At 36.1% G+C, this 17,661-nt stretch overlaps 1 protein-coding gene across 1 annotated transcript in view; it reads left to right on the top strand.

Moving 5' to 3' along the window:
• Positions 1-17,661, top strand: part of COL5A2 (collagen type V alpha 2 chain) — a 387,742-nt gene that overhangs the window by 166,771 nt on the left and 203,310 nt on the right. The window contains exon 7 of the mRNA XM_055289974.2: positions 5,282-5,443. The gene's annotated coding sequence lies outside the window, so the exon portion shown is untranslated. The remainder of the gene's footprint in view (positions 1-5,281; positions 5,444-17,661) is intronic.

Genomic DNA, 17,661 nt, shown 5'->3' with positions numbered 1-17,661 from the left:
GCATAGTATATCATTTGATGTTACACATTTGTGTCACTTGAAAGCAGACATGGTCAAAATACTGTTTTCCTTTCAATATCCATACTAAATGTTTTCAATTATTTAGATTTTCTTTAATGAATTTCAATAAAATTTTATAATATGCCTCTTGGACTTATTTTACATATTTTGTTTTATTTTCTTTCATTCTTTGTATTTTTGCTATTATAAATTGTATCTTACACATGTATTTTCTAGCCGTTTGTAGCTGGTATGTAGGAATGCAATTGATTTTTTACATACTTAATTTAAAACTTATCTTTGTTATTGACTTTCAATTTATTTTCTTTATAGTCAGAGAACATACTTAATTTAAAACTTATCTTTGTTATTGACTTTTGATTTGTTTTCTTTATAGTCAGAGAGCATAGTTTGCATATTCCAATTCTTTGAACTTGAAAGTATAGTTATGTGTCACTTAATGATTGAGATATATTTTGAGAAATGCTTCATTAGGTGATTTCTTCTGTGCAAATATCAAAAAGTGTACTTAGACAAACCTAGATAGTATAGCTTACTACACATGTAGGTTACAAACCTTACAGCATGTTACTGTACTGAATACTCTAGGCAACTGTAACACAATGGTGTGTATTTGTATATCTAAATCTATCTAAACATAGAAAAGGTATAGTAACAAATATGATATAAAAGATTTAAAAAGGTACACCTGTATTGGGCATGTACCATGAATGGAGGTTGCAGCACTAGAAATTGCTCTGAGTGAGTGAGTGGTGAGTGAATGTGAAGATCTAGGGCATTACTCTACACTTTTATGTGACTGGCAGCGTAGTAGATTTATTTCACCAGAATCACCACAAACACGTGAGTAATGAGTTGTACCACAATGTTAGGAAAGCTACGTCACTAGGTAATAGGAAATTTTCAGCTCCATTATAAACATATGGGACTACCATTGTATATATTGTCTACGGTTGACTAAAGTATTATGCAGTACATGACTGTATTTGTAATGGCACACATATATTCTGTTATAATCTCCCCAAAGGAAACACTGCATGTCCCACCTTACATCCAATATGGGTTTAAAGTTGCCCAGCTATCTCCTTCTAGACCTGTGGTTCTCAAGGTTGGTGGTGGAGGATGGTGTACTTCTCTCTAGGGGAATTTTGGATGTTTTTGAGAGTATTTTATTTGTTATAACAATTGAAACGACATCAAGTGGCTGGAAACTGGAGATGCTTTATTTCCTGGAATGCAGGGAAGAATTCGCCTATGTCCTGCTTGACTGAAGGTCTTGCCAGTCATTCATGTAAGTGAAAAATCCATTTGAAATTATTTGAGCGTAGGAACAACTTCATTATATATGCAAACACCAACTATTTTCTGAATAGTTTTAATATGTAATAAATTTCTCTGGAATGCAACTGTGACATACATTTAATCTGACCATAATAATTTAGTTTTTATATCTAGATGTTGAATATCAAAATGAATCTGCAATAACCAGATGAATATTGTCCTACTTATTATAAATCCATACTGGTTGATAATGAGAATCTTATTATTCCCTGTCATCTAGTGTCATCATGGTTGAGCATCTGAATATTGAATTACTTATTTTATTTTAAATTCCTTTTAAATTTCTTATTAGAACAATATAGGGATTAATTAGATTATATTGTTCTTATGTAATTAGAACAATATAGGGATTTAAAATTAGGTATGTGTGTAAGTTATATGTTCTGAAAATTTCATGATAGTATAAGAATGTTAAAAAAATATTTTTTGTAAAGAAGACTGAGCCGGGCAGGGCTTATATTCACTGTTTTAGAGAACTAGTCAGTGAACCATAAATGCTGTTTCTCTTCGTGATCAGTTTTAAAGTTTCAGCCAACCCCACAAATACAGTGGGCAATCATCTTACACTTTTGTACAAGTGACTAAAAAAACTTTGTCCTGATAAAAAGTTGGTAAGGTAGTGTGTGTGTGTGTGTGTGTGTGTGTGTGTGCATGTATGTGTGTGTGTCTGTCTGTGTGTGTGTTTGTTTATAATGGAAGGACCAAGAAAACTAAAAGCTTTCAGAGAAAAAAACTGAAGGTAGGGTTTGGACAGGTGGTGTCCTTTCTTCCTTTGTTGCTTACATTTGGTGCTGCTAATATTTTTCTTTCAACTGGAAGGCTAGATGGGAACAACTCTAAAGGAATGAAATCATTTCAAATTATTTGTATGTAATCTTACTTAAGGAGTCAGTATTTGGAGACTTTGGACAAGCGTTATTATTTTGAAATTTTCCTTTGAATTTGTAAGTTCATTAGAAGCTGAGATTAAGTCATTTAACAAATTCTTAGAAAGTAATATTGATAAAACAATAATAGAAAATAATTATTTATATTTTCATCAAGATTGCCATACTATGATGTGTATGCTCTTGGTTTTCATATTTTAGGATTTGAGAAACTTTAACTTTCCTACCTCTCTGTATTTGGAATAGCTTACCTCTTCTTCCAACTACCTTTTAGATGGTCTGTTTAGTCTGTTGCCATAGCAGTCACTACTGTGCTTCCTAATATTTGGCTGGAAGACCAAATTTCTGCTATAGGTGATAGACATGGCAATTTTGCCCCAGCAACTGGCCAAAATAAAAGATAGTGTGAATGGATGGGAGGATCATTACATTCTACCCCAAATTCTGTGTGAGTGTGAGCTACACATATTACAAGTTGATAGAACAGGAAATCTAATCTGGGTCACGAAGCCAAATAAATAAAGCAGTTGCTGACTTTAGATTTGAGACCAAGAACGAGCTAACAGACATCTGATTCATATGCATTGTATAATGGAAGAGATAGACTTTTATGGTTCACATTTTTCCTGACCAACTGCCAACTCTCCTCTGACTGACTGACCAAATGTCAAATATTCTTTGGAGGTTTTCCTGGTGTTTTAGTCGATCTGTAAATCTCATTACTTTTCTAACAGTCTTTCCAGAACATCTTTTGTATTTACTTTTCCATTATTTTCTGCATAGTTTTCCAGAGTGTACTTACTTAGGATATTATTTTCAACATATGTGTGTAGATATCAGAATCATTTTGCTTAAAAATATAATTTCAATTAGGGATATATAACTTGATGGCAACAGCTTGATGGTTTCAGTATTAATTGTTCTTAATACAAGTTAATTAGTATTAATAAGAACACTAAAGATGCTGAATGGAATCCGCATGATTATATTGATTGTGAATTACATCAAGCAGTTCTTATTCTCAGTAATTTTTTATGGAGAAGTTTGGGTGAAGTGTCAGATTAGAGGAATTCAATGGATTTAAAAATAATTATAAACATTTTTATAATGAAATAAATATCAAATAGATGGATATGTCTGTCTTTCAAGGAATTTGAATATCTCCATGAATGCCTGACCTGAACTTTTGTTTCTGGAAACTTTATATTCAAATCTCTAAAAACACACAAATATCTGTTCTATTTTTGAATAATTCATGGAAGGAGAATAATAGTGTCTGTCCATCAGTAACTAGGTCTCATGCTTTACAAAGTTCACTGGATGGAAGATTTTCCTTTTATATAACTTGAATTCCAACTACTGTAATGTAATTTCCCTGTTACATATTCTGAATAGAGAACATCTGGTCACCATCTTTCTTTCTTTGTTTTACCTTTTGCCAAATGCCATTAGCAGAACCCTCTTCTCTGACCTTTACTATTCATGCTTGACCCTTAGAAAAACGTGACTTTATTTTTGTCTGTGGTGTAGATCATGGTGCACAGGCAGTAGGTTTTTTGTTTATGTCAACCTCATCGAACACATCATTTCTCAGCCTTTGCCGGATTGAGCTTTCAAGAGCCAGGCCTAGTGATTTTCATACCACAAATCTAAGCCCTACACCACTTTCTAGACCAACCAGGACAACTTCTGCTCACCATGAGACTGACTTTACTAATTATCCTTCCAGTTGTAGAATGAGTCTCCTGCAGTCACTGGGCTACCCAAATACTCTTAGTTGCCAACTAGCCTTGGCATTTGCAGGCACTGTACTCCTAGGTTATCTTAAAAAGACATTATCTCTGTTTGCTAAAGGTTTTGAATTGAAGTCTGTGGATGACTTTCTGGGAAGCTGTGATTCCCCTGAAATGAACTGTACAATATTGTGTGTTTGCATTTTTTTCTGAAAGACTTCATAGCCTATAGTGGTTTTTTTTTTGAAAGAGGAATATAATACAACAAAGTTTAAAAACTACTTTTATTTTGATCATGTATACTAAAGGATTTAGGAACACAGTGTCATGATGCCTATAGTCAATATATAAAAAAGTAATAAACATTTTCCTTTTTTCCATATATCGTTGTATCCAGCATTGGGCATTTCTGATAACCTTCTTTGCCCTCTTCTTCCTCTTTTCTATGTGGACTCCTGTGTAGTACCTGGGACCTCAGTCTGGTTACCAAGGTCTTGTGGTCCTTGTATATTTTTCCCAGAAGACAACTGTCAGCCTTTCTGGCTTCTTAAACTTAGTTGGCTTCTCTCCCCTGATAGGGACCCTAGTATCTTCACTTGAAAATGCCACTAACAATAAAACAATCCTGACTTTTCTTTCCAGGCCTTCTAAACTCTGTGTGGTCAGTTAATGTAGCCAAATATCTCGTAGTATCTGTGTCTACTTAATGGGTAGATTTTCTGTGAGCCTCCAACTCTTCTGTCACCATATCAGCTTGTGAGACCATTTGCCAAGTACAAAGATGTGAAATGTTAAAATCTGGGTCTCTCCTTACTCTTTTATTTTCGTGTCAAATGTGTTATTGTAATCAAGAAAGAGAGACACAGACGGGATAATTAAATACATGGGTAATCATATTCCCTAAACTTACAAAAGGGATAAGTCTAAAATTTGGTCTAAATTAGGGACAAGTCAATTAAAATTGAGGCTGTCTTAGAAAATTGATGTTATATGGTTACCATAGTGAAGTAGAACAATTATACTGTTACTGAGGTTAAAAATAACCTTGGAAAATTAGGACTTGAATGAATATTACTATTAAGACTCTATAAATGGAAAATCTTACAACAGCATACAGTACTCAGTCACATTTTTGTTTTTCACATTTGGAGAAGGAAAGAAAGAAGCATTTTTTGCTTGCGTAATTGTCTCCTAGTGCATTTTTTTCTTTCAGTAGCCACTGTTCTGCCACCAGAAGCATTTCTGGACTAGAGTGTTCAAAAGGTACTGAAAGTCACGATTGACTTATTTCCTACTCAGATATGATATACTTCTCTGATCTTCCCGTCTGCTCTCTTGGGAAGAAGAAGTACAAGATGAAGATTGGAAATGTCAGAATATAGATGAGAATATCGGAACTGGAAGTCTTAGAGAACATCTGGTGAAGCTTTACAGCTGAGAAAATGAGTGAAGATTTGGCAGGTAATTTGCCCTGGCTCATTGGCTGTCAGAGCCGAAGTTGACACCTGTTTCTCCTGGGTGCCCGGTAATTTGCCCTGGCTCATTGGCTGTCAGAGCTGAGGTTGGCACTCGGTTCTCCTGGCTCCATGTTCTTCTCATTCCACCATGTTGCCCTCTGGCTACGTGGCTTTTTCTGGGCTGCTGAGGTTCCCTGTCCTTCCTCTTTTAGGTGAAAGAGGAATTAAATCCCATATATGAATGGAAAAAAAGAACTTTTCTAACATTACAAGTCCCACACAGACTCAAACACATATCATATTCCTTACAATCTTTCATTTTCAGGACAGGACTTAGTTATGAAACTGCATAGTGCATTTTTTCAGCAGTTCTGGGACCAGAGTTATCATATTAAGCAAAAGTAGAACACTTTCACTTTTTACTGAATTAGTTATTATCTCCTCTTCCCAATAAAATGATCAGATGTTTTTAGCTAAGATGTCCATTCAGAAAAGACTGGTCATTTAAAATTATGGGGAAAAAGCAACAATGTAAATAAGTTATTTTGGATATAAAATTAGATATTGTAGGGTAATTGTCAGCTGCAATATTTTAGTTTTTATGGACCAGTGGAAGAAAATATGAGATGACTACTCTGCCAAAATTTGTAGCATTATCAATGTAATTATCTGGAATCATACTTTTGCATGGACAGAAATTAACTTCACAACACAAATAATAGATATTAACCCAATAGAACTGATTTTCACAACAAACATAAATAAATTTATTTCACAACAAAAGGGATTAGGTGTATTTATTTTTTATTTTTATTTTTATTTTTTTGAGACAGAATCGTGCTCTGTCACCCAGGCTGGAGTGCAGTGGCATGATACCGGCTCACTGCAAGCTCTGCCTCCCAGGTTCGTGCCATTCTCCCGCCTCAGCCTCCCGAGTAGCTGGGACTACAGGTGCCTGCCACCATGCCCGGCTAATTTTTTGTATTTTTAGTAGAGACAGGGTTTCACCATGTTAGCCAGGACGGTCTCGATCTCCTGACCTCGTGATCTGCCCACCTCGGCCTCTCAAAGTGCTGGGATTACAAGTGTGAGCCACCACGCCCGGCGTAGATATATTTTAATAAGAGGTAGTATTGTATAGGTAAAAAGGCTTTTCATTGGTTGAAATAAAATACTTCTCCACTTGGAAGTTGTCTTTTACTATATTCTGTAGTAATTATTAATGCATGGTAATTACTTTGAGGGCAGGGGGTAAGAGTTATCTTATTTTTCTTTCTATTCCCAAGATCTGGCCCATTTCCCTGCATATCACACATCTTAAAATTGTTTAATTGACAGTGATTACATTTGTTATTACACCTGTGGTAATAAACATTACATCTGAGTATGACATAGATATTTTGGCATTTCAAATTCCAATTCAGAAAAGCAAAATCTGTTTTAAAGTCAAATTACATTTGACTATATTGAAGCTCAGAGTATGTTTTTCCATATATTGAGATATATCTTAAAATATTAAAATTAAATAAGTGAGGAGATCCATGCACCTTGATGTTCACATAATGTTTTTATATTTTAGAACCTCACAAATTGTTTAAGCAGAGAATTGTCATACATAATAAGAATTTTAACTTTCACAGTGTGCCAAGATTAGAAAATGTTCTATAAAATACATTTTCTATAAACTGAGGAACCTGAATAAAAATCTAAATATTGGGATGGCAAGCAGTGTGGGGCAAATTTGCTGTCATATATTGCTGTATATAAATTAGTCCAACCATGTGGAGGACAACTGAGCAATGTCTACTAAAATTGTGAATGTATATAGACTTTCCTTCTAGGTACTTATATCACAGATAAGTGGATAAATATATGAAATGAGGTCTGCACAAGTCATTAACTGCAGTTTTGTTTATAATAGGAAACCTTGCAAATAAGTTTCCAACAGTAATGTTAAGATGCATCCAAAAAGGGGATACTATGCAGGTATAAAAATACGAGGACAGGGGCTGGACATGGTGGCTCACACCTGTAATCCCAGCACTTTGGGAGGCCGAGGCAGGTGGGTCATGAGGTCAGGAGTTCGAGACCAGCGTGGCCAACATGGTGAAACCCTGTCTCTACTAAAAATACAAAAAAATTAGCTGGACGTGGTGGTGTGCTCCTGTAGTCCCAGAATCGCTTGAACCTGGGAGGTGGAGATTGCAGAGAGCCGAGATCGCACCACTGCACTCCAGTCTGGGCAACAGAGTGAGACTCTATCTCAAAAAAAAAAAAAAAAAAAATATGAGGACAATCTTTTCTGATTTGAAAAGATCTCCAAATTTTCCTAAATATAAACTTTTGAATTAGCCAGCCTTACCCACCCAGTTATAGTCAGCTGTGGACAACTTGCAGCCTAGAGAAGATGAGGAGAACAGATCTCCAAGGTCAGGTGCTTTCCCAAGAGATCAGGAGGAGGGGTGAAAAGAGCTCTACGTGCCTGGTTTCTCCTTTGAAATTCACCAATCTGGCAAATCATTTCTCCATGTCACAGTGAGAAGAGAAGCCTTGAGTAATACTGCTGGTGGCCTTAATTCCACCAGGAAGAAAATAGCACTGCAGAGTATAAGTGTCCTCCAAGATACTTGAAACTCTTCCTGTTTTCAGTCTTGTCCCTCCAATCTGTTTGATGTGTTTTCAAAGGATAGTGCTCTCAAAACACAGGCTCATTTATTCCATCTCTTTCCATGAGAACCTTCACAAACTTCTTTTTGCCCACAAAAATGAAATTTTACAAAATTCTCCCTATATAGGAAGGCAAGACTAAATCTCAACCCTTGTTGAATCCTCAGTGCCAGATACTCTGCCTGGAATATAACAGGCACAAGATAGAGACATCTGAATGTGTAGTAAATAACTAACATATAAATGCTGAAGGTCATAATCATGCCACGTCCTCTGGCCGTTCCACACTATTTGTGAGTTTCTGCACCAATTTTCTACTTTTAAGGTATGATGTTTTAGAGAGTAGAAGATTCTTCATCTCTTTTCTATCATAATCTTACTCATCTTTCAATGTGCTCATGTGCTACTTCCTTTATGAAACATTATCTTAATCCCTTCATCAAGATGAATAGTTCTTTCCATTTTAATCTTGTAACATGGTTATAATTCACTTTAGTTCTTACATTATTCCATTTTAGGTTATAGTTAGATATTTTAATATCTATTTTACCCATTAGATTATAAGCTCATTGAGGGGGCTTATATTTATTATATATAATGTCTAGCATTGGAACCAACCTATAGTAAAGTTAATTAATGTTTATCAAATTGAATCATGCTCACATTTTAAAAAGTGTTTATTTAGATAGCAGTCTATCTTTTGATGCACAAATAATTATTTTATCATGAGCAATATAAATGTAGTCTGTTTTGTGAGAATATTGAGTTTTTCAAACAGTTGTCCAAATTTTAGTAGGTTTCAGCAAAAGAATTCCAACATCAAAGAGATTTTGGGTGTTGGGGTTGGGGAAAAGAAGGTTGCCATTTAAAATCACCCTATAAATTTTATTGTACATTGGAAAAAATGTTGAATGACTACACAAATGTTACTGTTTTAATAATTAGAGAGTGCAAATTTTTGATTTGCATGAAATTTATATTTGAATTGGACTTTTAATATGTTTGGATTTTAACTGTTTATTTTTGAATTAACTACACATTCTATTAATTAATATTTGGAACTTATGTTTGCATTCTGAGAGTCCTATCAACCAAAAGTCTTTGGATCAGAGGCACATGTTTCTAATACATGGAAAAGAATGTGGATAGCCTGTTTTCTGATTGGTAGAAGTGGGAGTGATACATTGCTTTTGCCCTCTATGTGCCATAAGGCATACCCTTGGGAAGGGGTGTAGGATGCAGTGTGCGGATACTTATTTCTGTGTCTGATGAATAAATATAACAACCACTTGTGGGTAGCAGAATAGAGGTTATAAGATACAAAATGACTATGATATCTTTGGAATGAAAGAGGTGTATATTGATGCTTTCAAATGATAGGAGTTTTGTTCCTAGGTTGAGCAAGAAATCTGTGAGGTGGTTTGCTTCCCAAACTGGCCTCTGATTCACAGTTTTCCTGGCATGCCTCAACAACATTTGCTTCAGATGCAGTGGAATCCTGTCTTTTGGCTCCTGGTGACAGGCAGAGGCAGCCTGATTCTGGCGTAATGTCAGGGTGAATGTTGTGTGCCACAGGGCCTGGAGTGGCTGCAGTCAGGACGGGTGTGCTGCCAGGGGCCCAGGCAGGGGCACAGCACTAGAGCATAGAAGAAGTGACTGTGGGGTTGCTCTCTGCTCTGCGCATGCTCAGGCAGGTTTCCCTCTTTCCCACTCCTAGACTTGGAAATCTGGATGGCACATGTGTTTGGCTGGCTGCCCTCCCAAAACATTTTAAAGCCCTACCCAAAATATTTTAGTGGAACAGTGGTGGTGGTTTAGATCACTGGCCGTAGCAGCCTTGTGTTTCTAAACTAAGTTAAGCCAACCAATATTTACACCCTTCATAACTGCTGTTTGTGAAACATTCAGATGCCTGCCCACACAGTGAAATGTGATGTGACTCAATCAGGATAAACAGCTATCATCTCTGTTAAATTATAGCACGATGTTTGCTTAAAAGTTAAAATTATCTTAAATTGAGAAAATTTGAGTTTTACTTTTTGGAAAGGTTTTGTAAGAATAATAAAGTGCCCAAGGGCAATCAACAGCGGACCAAATTGTATAAACTCAAGATTACTTAATGAGCACCTTTCAGACTGCTTTCCCACAACAGGTTCCAGGATGATGAAACATTAGAAGTAAGTATTGACTACAAGGAGAATCAGTTTAGGGCAATAAGGTACTTAAAATCTAGTTGATGGTTTTCCTTTGAATTATTTGTCACTGAGTGTGTGAGTGAGTGAATCATTAAACAGTTATGCTCAGACTTATCTTGTGAGAGACCAATCTAATTAGGCGCAAAGCACCAAAAGAATTGCAGTGGGGAAGGGTCTCACAGAACAATGAAGGGAGATTAGTTACATACGTTAAGTCCTCAAATGCAAGATTATCTGTGGTAAGAGTCAAGAACGATATGAAGTCCTGTGAAAGTTCAGAGGGTGAAAAAACATGTTTAGTGAGGTTTTCAGAGAACTTTGACCAAATTTAATTGAAATCTAAAATGTGTTAAAGCACTGGGAATTAAAAGATGACTAAATCAAGGACTTGGGATTAGGTTGGATTTTAGCAGATGGAAATCGAACTGAAAGAGATGGCATGAAGAATGGTTCAATAATGGTAAACATGCAATATATGTACAGTATAAGGAACGCTCAACAAATTCGAAAACACACAAAGCTGGGAGGAAATGATGCTTCTGACTCTACGTTTTACAGCTTATAGCTAACATTCATAAAGCAATTCCTTAGCCAGCTTGTTGCCAAGAACTCGGTATGGAGTATTGACTTTAATTCTTATAGCATCTCTGGAGGTAGGTGCTATTTATCTCTACATTAAAAATGAGGAAAATGAATGTAAGAGAGATATGGTAACTTGACAAAGTCATAAACTAGTAAGTGGGCAAGATAGGTCTGAGACAAGGGCAGTCTGATTCCAGAACCACGTAACTATTAAACCATTCTGCCAACCTGTCTCTGACCTTATTGATAATAGCTCTGAAATGTTTCCTAGGAATAAGACCCTTTATGCCATGAGCTCCACTGCATTATTCATTTAGCTGTCACCATCTCTCATCATTATGGCAATATTCTCTTAGCTGCTTGTCATGCCACCAGACATCTCTTCAAATTCATCCTACAACTGTCCCAAGAATTACCTTTCAATAACACAGACCTGATCATAACACTTCTTGGTTATAACAGTGTTCAGTTGTCTTTATGAACAAACTGAGACTTCTTAGTGTGGCATATAATGTCCGTTATAATCTGGTTGGAGTCCAGTTTTCCTTCACAGTCCCATCATCTGCAATTCTTCCTTTCTCAAACTTCTCAAATGTCCCAGCTATACTAAAATATACCTTGATTCCAAAACTAGAGGAGTTCTAGAGTCTTTTTATTTTATTTTTTATGTTTAAAAATAATATTTTAAAATTTTATTTATTTTTTATTATTATACTTTAGGTTCTAGGGTACATGTGCACAACGTGCAGGTTCGTTACATATGTATACATGTGCCATGTTGGTGTGCTGCACCCATTAACTCGTCATTTACATTAGGTATATCTCCTAATGCTATCCCTCCCCCCTCCCCCCACTCCACGACAGGCCCCAGTGTGTGATGTTCCCCTTCCTGTGTCCAAGTGTTCTCACTGTTCAATTCCCACCTATGAGTGAGAACATGCGGTGTTTGGTTTTTTGTCCTTGCGTTAGTTTGCTGAGAATGATGGTTTCCAGCTTCATCCATGTCCCTACAAAGGACACGAACTCATCCTTTTTATGGTTGCATAGTATTCCATGGTGTATATGTGCCACATTTTCTTAATCCAGTCTATCGTTGTTGGGCATTTGGGTTGGTTCCAAGTCTTTGCAATTGTGAATAGTGCCGCAATAAACATATGTGTGCATGTGTCTTTATAGCAGCATGATTTATAATCCTTTGGGTATATACCCAGTAATGGGATGGCTGGGTCAAATGGTATTTCTAGTTCTAGATCCTTGAGGAATTACCACACTGTCTTTCACAATGGTAGAACTAGTTTACAGTCCCACCAACAGTGTAAAAGTGTTCCTACTTCTCCACATCCTCTCCAGCACCTGTTGTTTCCTGACTTTTTAATAATCGGCATTCTAACTGGTGTGAGATGATATCTCATTGTGGTTTTGATTTGCATTTCTCTCATGGCCAGTGATGATGAGCATTTTTTCATGTGTCTGTTGGCTGCATAAATGTCTTCTTCTGGAAGTGTCTGTTCATATCCTTCGCCCACTTGTTGATGCAGTTGTTTGTTTTTTTTCTTGTAAATTTGTTTGAGTTCTTTGTAGATTCTGGATATTACTCCTTTGTCAGATGAGTAGATTGCAAAAGTTTTCTCCCATTCTGTAGGTTGCCTGTTCACTCTAATGGTAGTTTCTTTTGCTGTGCAGAAGCTCTTTAGTTTAATGAGATCCCATTTGTCAATTTTGGCTTTTGTTGCCATTGCTTTTGGTGTTTTAGACATGAAGTCCTTGCCCATGCCTATGTCCTGTTCTTTTTAAAATGTTATTTTTTTACTGTCTTTTGAGAGTTCATGTAGGGGAAAAGTTGAAATAGTAAGAAATTAAGCTGAAAAAAATGTTTTGAGCTCGAGAAAATATAAAAGACATTAGATGACAGGTTAGGAGGCTTAGAATTTATTAAGTAGGCAATAAAGAACTATTTAAGACTTTCAAACAAGGAAATAACCCATCATGATGTTTCTTTAGAAGGATTAATCTTTTGGAGTGGGCAGAGTCAGATGGCAGAGAGATTCTGTCTGTTTAGTTCACTATGAATCTCAAATGCCATGAGCACTGCTAGGAGCACAGTAGGTGTTTTATTAATATTTGCTGGATGGATGAATTCTAGTATACCTTTTGAGTATTAGTGTCTACAGAATATCATTTCCTCCCCCATGATCTTGATCTGTCTCTCATTTACACACTGGCACTCTCTCCTTTTCATCCATTTTGATCTTTTTATTGATTATTAGAGGATATTTTTCTAACTTTATTATTATGATCCTTCTAATTCATGTTCAACAAATATTTAAACATTTTTTATTGTGTAGAGCCATGCCCCCCATCAATTTGAGGGCTTTTTCTACACTTGCTCACATGTAATCCTCACAAGAACCCAGGGAAATTGTGTCATTATTCCCATTTTGCATGTGTTTGATGCCCAGAATTCATACCATTAAGCAGGGTAGACTTCTGGCTCCAAGTTCTGTTCTCTTTACATCACAGAAATTGAAAAATTCACATCATGATTCCTTTTTAGTCTCTGACTAAAGCATCGTGATTGATTTGGACCCACTTTAGCTGCTTTTCCTGAAAATGAAAATATCAAGAGTGAAGGAATGAAGATGGTATGGTAGCTCTATGGGGGAGTAGGGTTGTGGGATTATTTCTTTTCTCAAAGAAGTAGAGATGGGAATATATAGGCTTGGGTGAAGAAAGAGATACTGTGTAGTAGGGTCAGGACAGTTAAGAATCAAGGTTATTTAAAGAGTATGATAGGGGATGGAATTAAGTGCTAGAGTGGAATGTTCAGTTAGCCTTGGAAAGGAAGAGGGATACTTATCCCCATTGAAGGAAGAAAGTAGAGAAATCCGTAGAGGTCTAAGATAAATTTTCAAGTAAGGGAGGGAAGGAGGTTGCAGAAAATAATATCAGTAATGTTAGCCACTCTATTGAAGATTCTAGCTAAAGTGACTCCAGATTGTTTGGTCTCAGATATTTGGGACAATTGGCCAATTATTACTCTCTAGCCTGGTTAAACTTTGTTACTTGGCTAAGAGCATGGGTTATGAAGTCAAATTGTCTGGGTTTTAATTTTGGCTCTTTGGTTTACCAAGTTCATGACCTTGGCAAGTTACTAACCCTTTCGATGTTTTAGCCCTCATCTGTAAAATGTGATAATATAGTAGTAACCTCATGAATTTGCTGTGCAAATTAAATCAGTTCATATATCCAAAGCTCTAGGACCTGTACTCTGTACACAGTAAGCCCTATTTAAGTGGGAGCTGCTGCTGCTATGTGTTTCATTTCCTTAGCACCTTAAGCATCTTGAATATTGTTCATTCTTATCATATAGTAAATATTTTCATGGGAGACATGACTTGGCTGTAGACCAGAATTGAAAAGTGCTATTCTTCCTTCCTCGTTTACAACCATACTCATGTACATGGAATAATAATACACAGATGGGCTGGGCACAGTGACTCACGCCTGTAATCCCAGGACTTTGAGAGGCCGAGGCCGGAGGATCACCTGAGGTCAGGAGTTCGAGACCAGCCTGCCCAACATGGCGAAAACCCATCTCTACTAAAAATACAAAAAATTAGCTGGGCGTGGTGGTGGGCACCTGCAATGCCAGCTACTTGGGAGGCTGAGGCAGGAGAATCACTTGAACCCAGGAGGTGGAGGTTGCAATGAGCCGAGATCACACCACTGCACTCCAGCCTGAGTGACAAGAGTGAAACTCCGTCTCAAAACAAACAAACAAAACCAAAAACACAGATAACTACACTGGCCTTAATTCAGCTGACAGTTTGGGATTGAGTGGTGTCTGTGTTATTTGAATTGTTTTATGCTTTAATTAAATAATTAAGCAGGATTACTCAATCAAGATAATCATAGATAAAAGAACCACTTTTAACACCTAAATTTGGAACTCTGGAATAAAATTGCAGTGACAATTTATTGTACTTCAATTATACTCAAATCCCTTAATGACTTCTAAATTATTTTTGAATAAAGAAACTTGAACCTGAATTACCATAGGAAACTATAACCAATCTACTCCCTATTTATAAATTAGTCAGCTGCTGAAGTTTTGCCATAACATACACAGTAAACCTCACGCTTCAAGACCAACTGGAGAAAGAATTTAAGCTTTTCATTAATGATAGGTTCATTGCTTAAAAACTGCTACCTTATTTCAATATGACATGTAAACTATCTCTATTTTGGCTATTTTGGTCTATGCTTGCAATTAATGATAATTGCTGGTATGAAATTTCAATAGCCATCTTAGAGGATTTTAGTGAGAAAATAATCCTGAGATAATATATGCCTACTATATATATTGCTAACTTCATTTCCTGAAAGTTTATTTTAATAAAACCTTTTTTGGTCTGCCAAAGAGAACTGCAGGATTGGCTAATCTTGTTACAAAAAATTAAAAATAATTGTACAATGTTGGGTTAAGCCAACTATTAATTTTCCCCAAATCATTTGAAATATAACCACCTCCTATGTATTGGAATTATCTCTTAATATAGCCACAAAAATAGCCTTGTGGATACTTTAAAATTATACTAATGACGTAGAAACATACATTGACCAAGAATGAAATGAACATATGCAAAATGGCCAGATAGTTCCAGAAACTTGAATTATTATTCAAACCACAAAATCTTTCAGAAATCATTGCAGACTATTGGGTCATGAATTAGTCTATTTTCTGAAGTAGGATTAATTTGAAAGCTATAGTATAAATTCAAAGGTAGGGAAAAAAGGATAAAATCCCCAGGCTTATTTTTAAAAGCCACATATTACAAAAAGCAGAAAGAATTTGTAGTTTTTTCTTCAATATATTATATGTATGAATGGATGCACAGAGTTTTATGGACTCAAACTCATGATGATGAAATACAATGTTTACTGAAAGTTGTTTTCCTTATTAATAAATGTTTCTATGATAGACATTTGATAATACTTCTTTGTTTCATTTTAAATTATTTTTCTTTCAAGAAAGTACATGCAAAATAAACTCGCCATTTTTACAAGCGCTGTTCTCTTACTAATACTCTAGTAGTTGCTGCCAAATACTTCTAAAATAGTTTAAAATAAATTTCATTATTCAACATCTGTTTCTTCTCCAATTTTTTAAAACATAGAAATAACTGTAGATAAGGGAAATTTCTCTGAAATGCCAGACTTTGTTGCACAAATATAAATTATGAAAGACACAGCTGTATCTAACAAATGAAAACTACTAATTTGTGACACTGAAAAAAGCACATTGCTATTATCAAAGAAACTAGTAAGAACTATGTTTTTAAAATGTGTAGCTTAAACTATTTTGGGTATAAAGCATTTTCATGTGAATTAATAACAATTAATTTTACTTCTAGAAAAATTAGAACATGTATTGACTTTAAAGCTTTTGAATATTCATGAAACATTTCTTAAGAACCTATCATTGTTTAATACATGGAGTTGCTTGCTATATTGTGGTAGTTTTAAAGCTTGAAAAATTTTAGGCTGAGTGCAGTGGCCCATGCCTGTAATCCCAGCACTTTGGGATGCTGAGATGGGTGGATCATTTGAGGTCAGGAGTTAGAGACCAGCCTGACCAACTTGGTGAAACCCTGTCTCTACTAAAAATACAAAAAATAGCAGGGTATGGCGGCTCAGTCCTGTAATCCCAGCTACTGGGGAGGCTGAAGCATGAGAATCACTTGAGTCCAGGAGGTAGAGGTTGCAGTGAGCTGAGATCATGCCATTGCACTCCAGCTGGGCAACACAGCAAGACTCTGTCTCAAAAAAAAAAGAACATTTTTTTTAGAACAAGACTTCCTAACCTGGTATGCCATGTAATCTGTTCCTCAGTGTGACAGTGGGCATGTTGCAAATAAGAGTGCCCCAGGAGCAAATAAATGTAGTCACATTGGGTTTCTCTGTGTGGAATTTTTCGGACTCTAATATGTGTTGTGAATCTTGAAGGGGAGTTATGGGTGCATGTTTCACAATCCTGTTTAACCACAGGGCTTCTTTTGGGGAGAAAGGATGGGGTACACAGCACATATTAACATAAGCATGTATTAATGTACATTTTAAAATCCACTCTGTATCCCTGCACCTTTACTTTTGTACCTGCCATCTACTTGTGCTGTTGGCATCCATCACTTTGCTCCTCACTTTTACACTTCTTGCACCATCTACAGTGTTCTCTGTGCACAGGACAGTGTTCTCTCCTTCCATTTTCTGGGAACTTCGTAAACCTCCTGAATTTTTGTGCAAACTAGAGACATAGATAAGCACCCGCATTTAAAATGTGGAAAGGTTATATATGACAAGTCCAGATGACATATGACAAGTCGGCTGTGCAGATAGGCCACAACTGGTCCATGGCCGTTTTTTCTCTATTCCTTGATCTTAAACTTCCCAGCCTTGAGAACTATGAGAAATAAATTTCTTATGCTTATGAGAAATTAAAGAGTGGGTGGAATCACCCCTGAGAAAAATTCTTTCTGCCGAGTGACTAATATTGAAACCTAGTTTAGCCTTCAAAGCTGCTAAGGCCCAGAATCACTGATACATGAATAAAATTTAAGAAAATAAGCAGCTGGATTTCTAGGATACTTAGTTTTCTATTTCAGAGTTTTATCAAAATAGAGCAAGAAAACTTCCATCAAAAGCAAGCGTGTAGTAATAATAGTCTCAGCACCATCAATACATATGGTCATTATACAGAGGGTACAAATCATTGTTTTCC

The sequence above is a fragment of the Symphalangus syndactylus genome, chromosome 8 (genome assembly GCF_028878055.3).
Source record: "Symphalangus syndactylus isolate Jambi chromosome 8, NHGRI_mSymSyn1-v2.1_pri, whole genome shotgun sequence".
Classification (NCBI taxonomy): domain Eukaryota; kingdom Metazoa; phylum Chordata; class Mammalia; order Primates; family Hylobatidae; genus Symphalangus; species Symphalangus syndactylus.
This window is presented reverse-complemented; position numbering and strand designations above follow the sequence as displayed.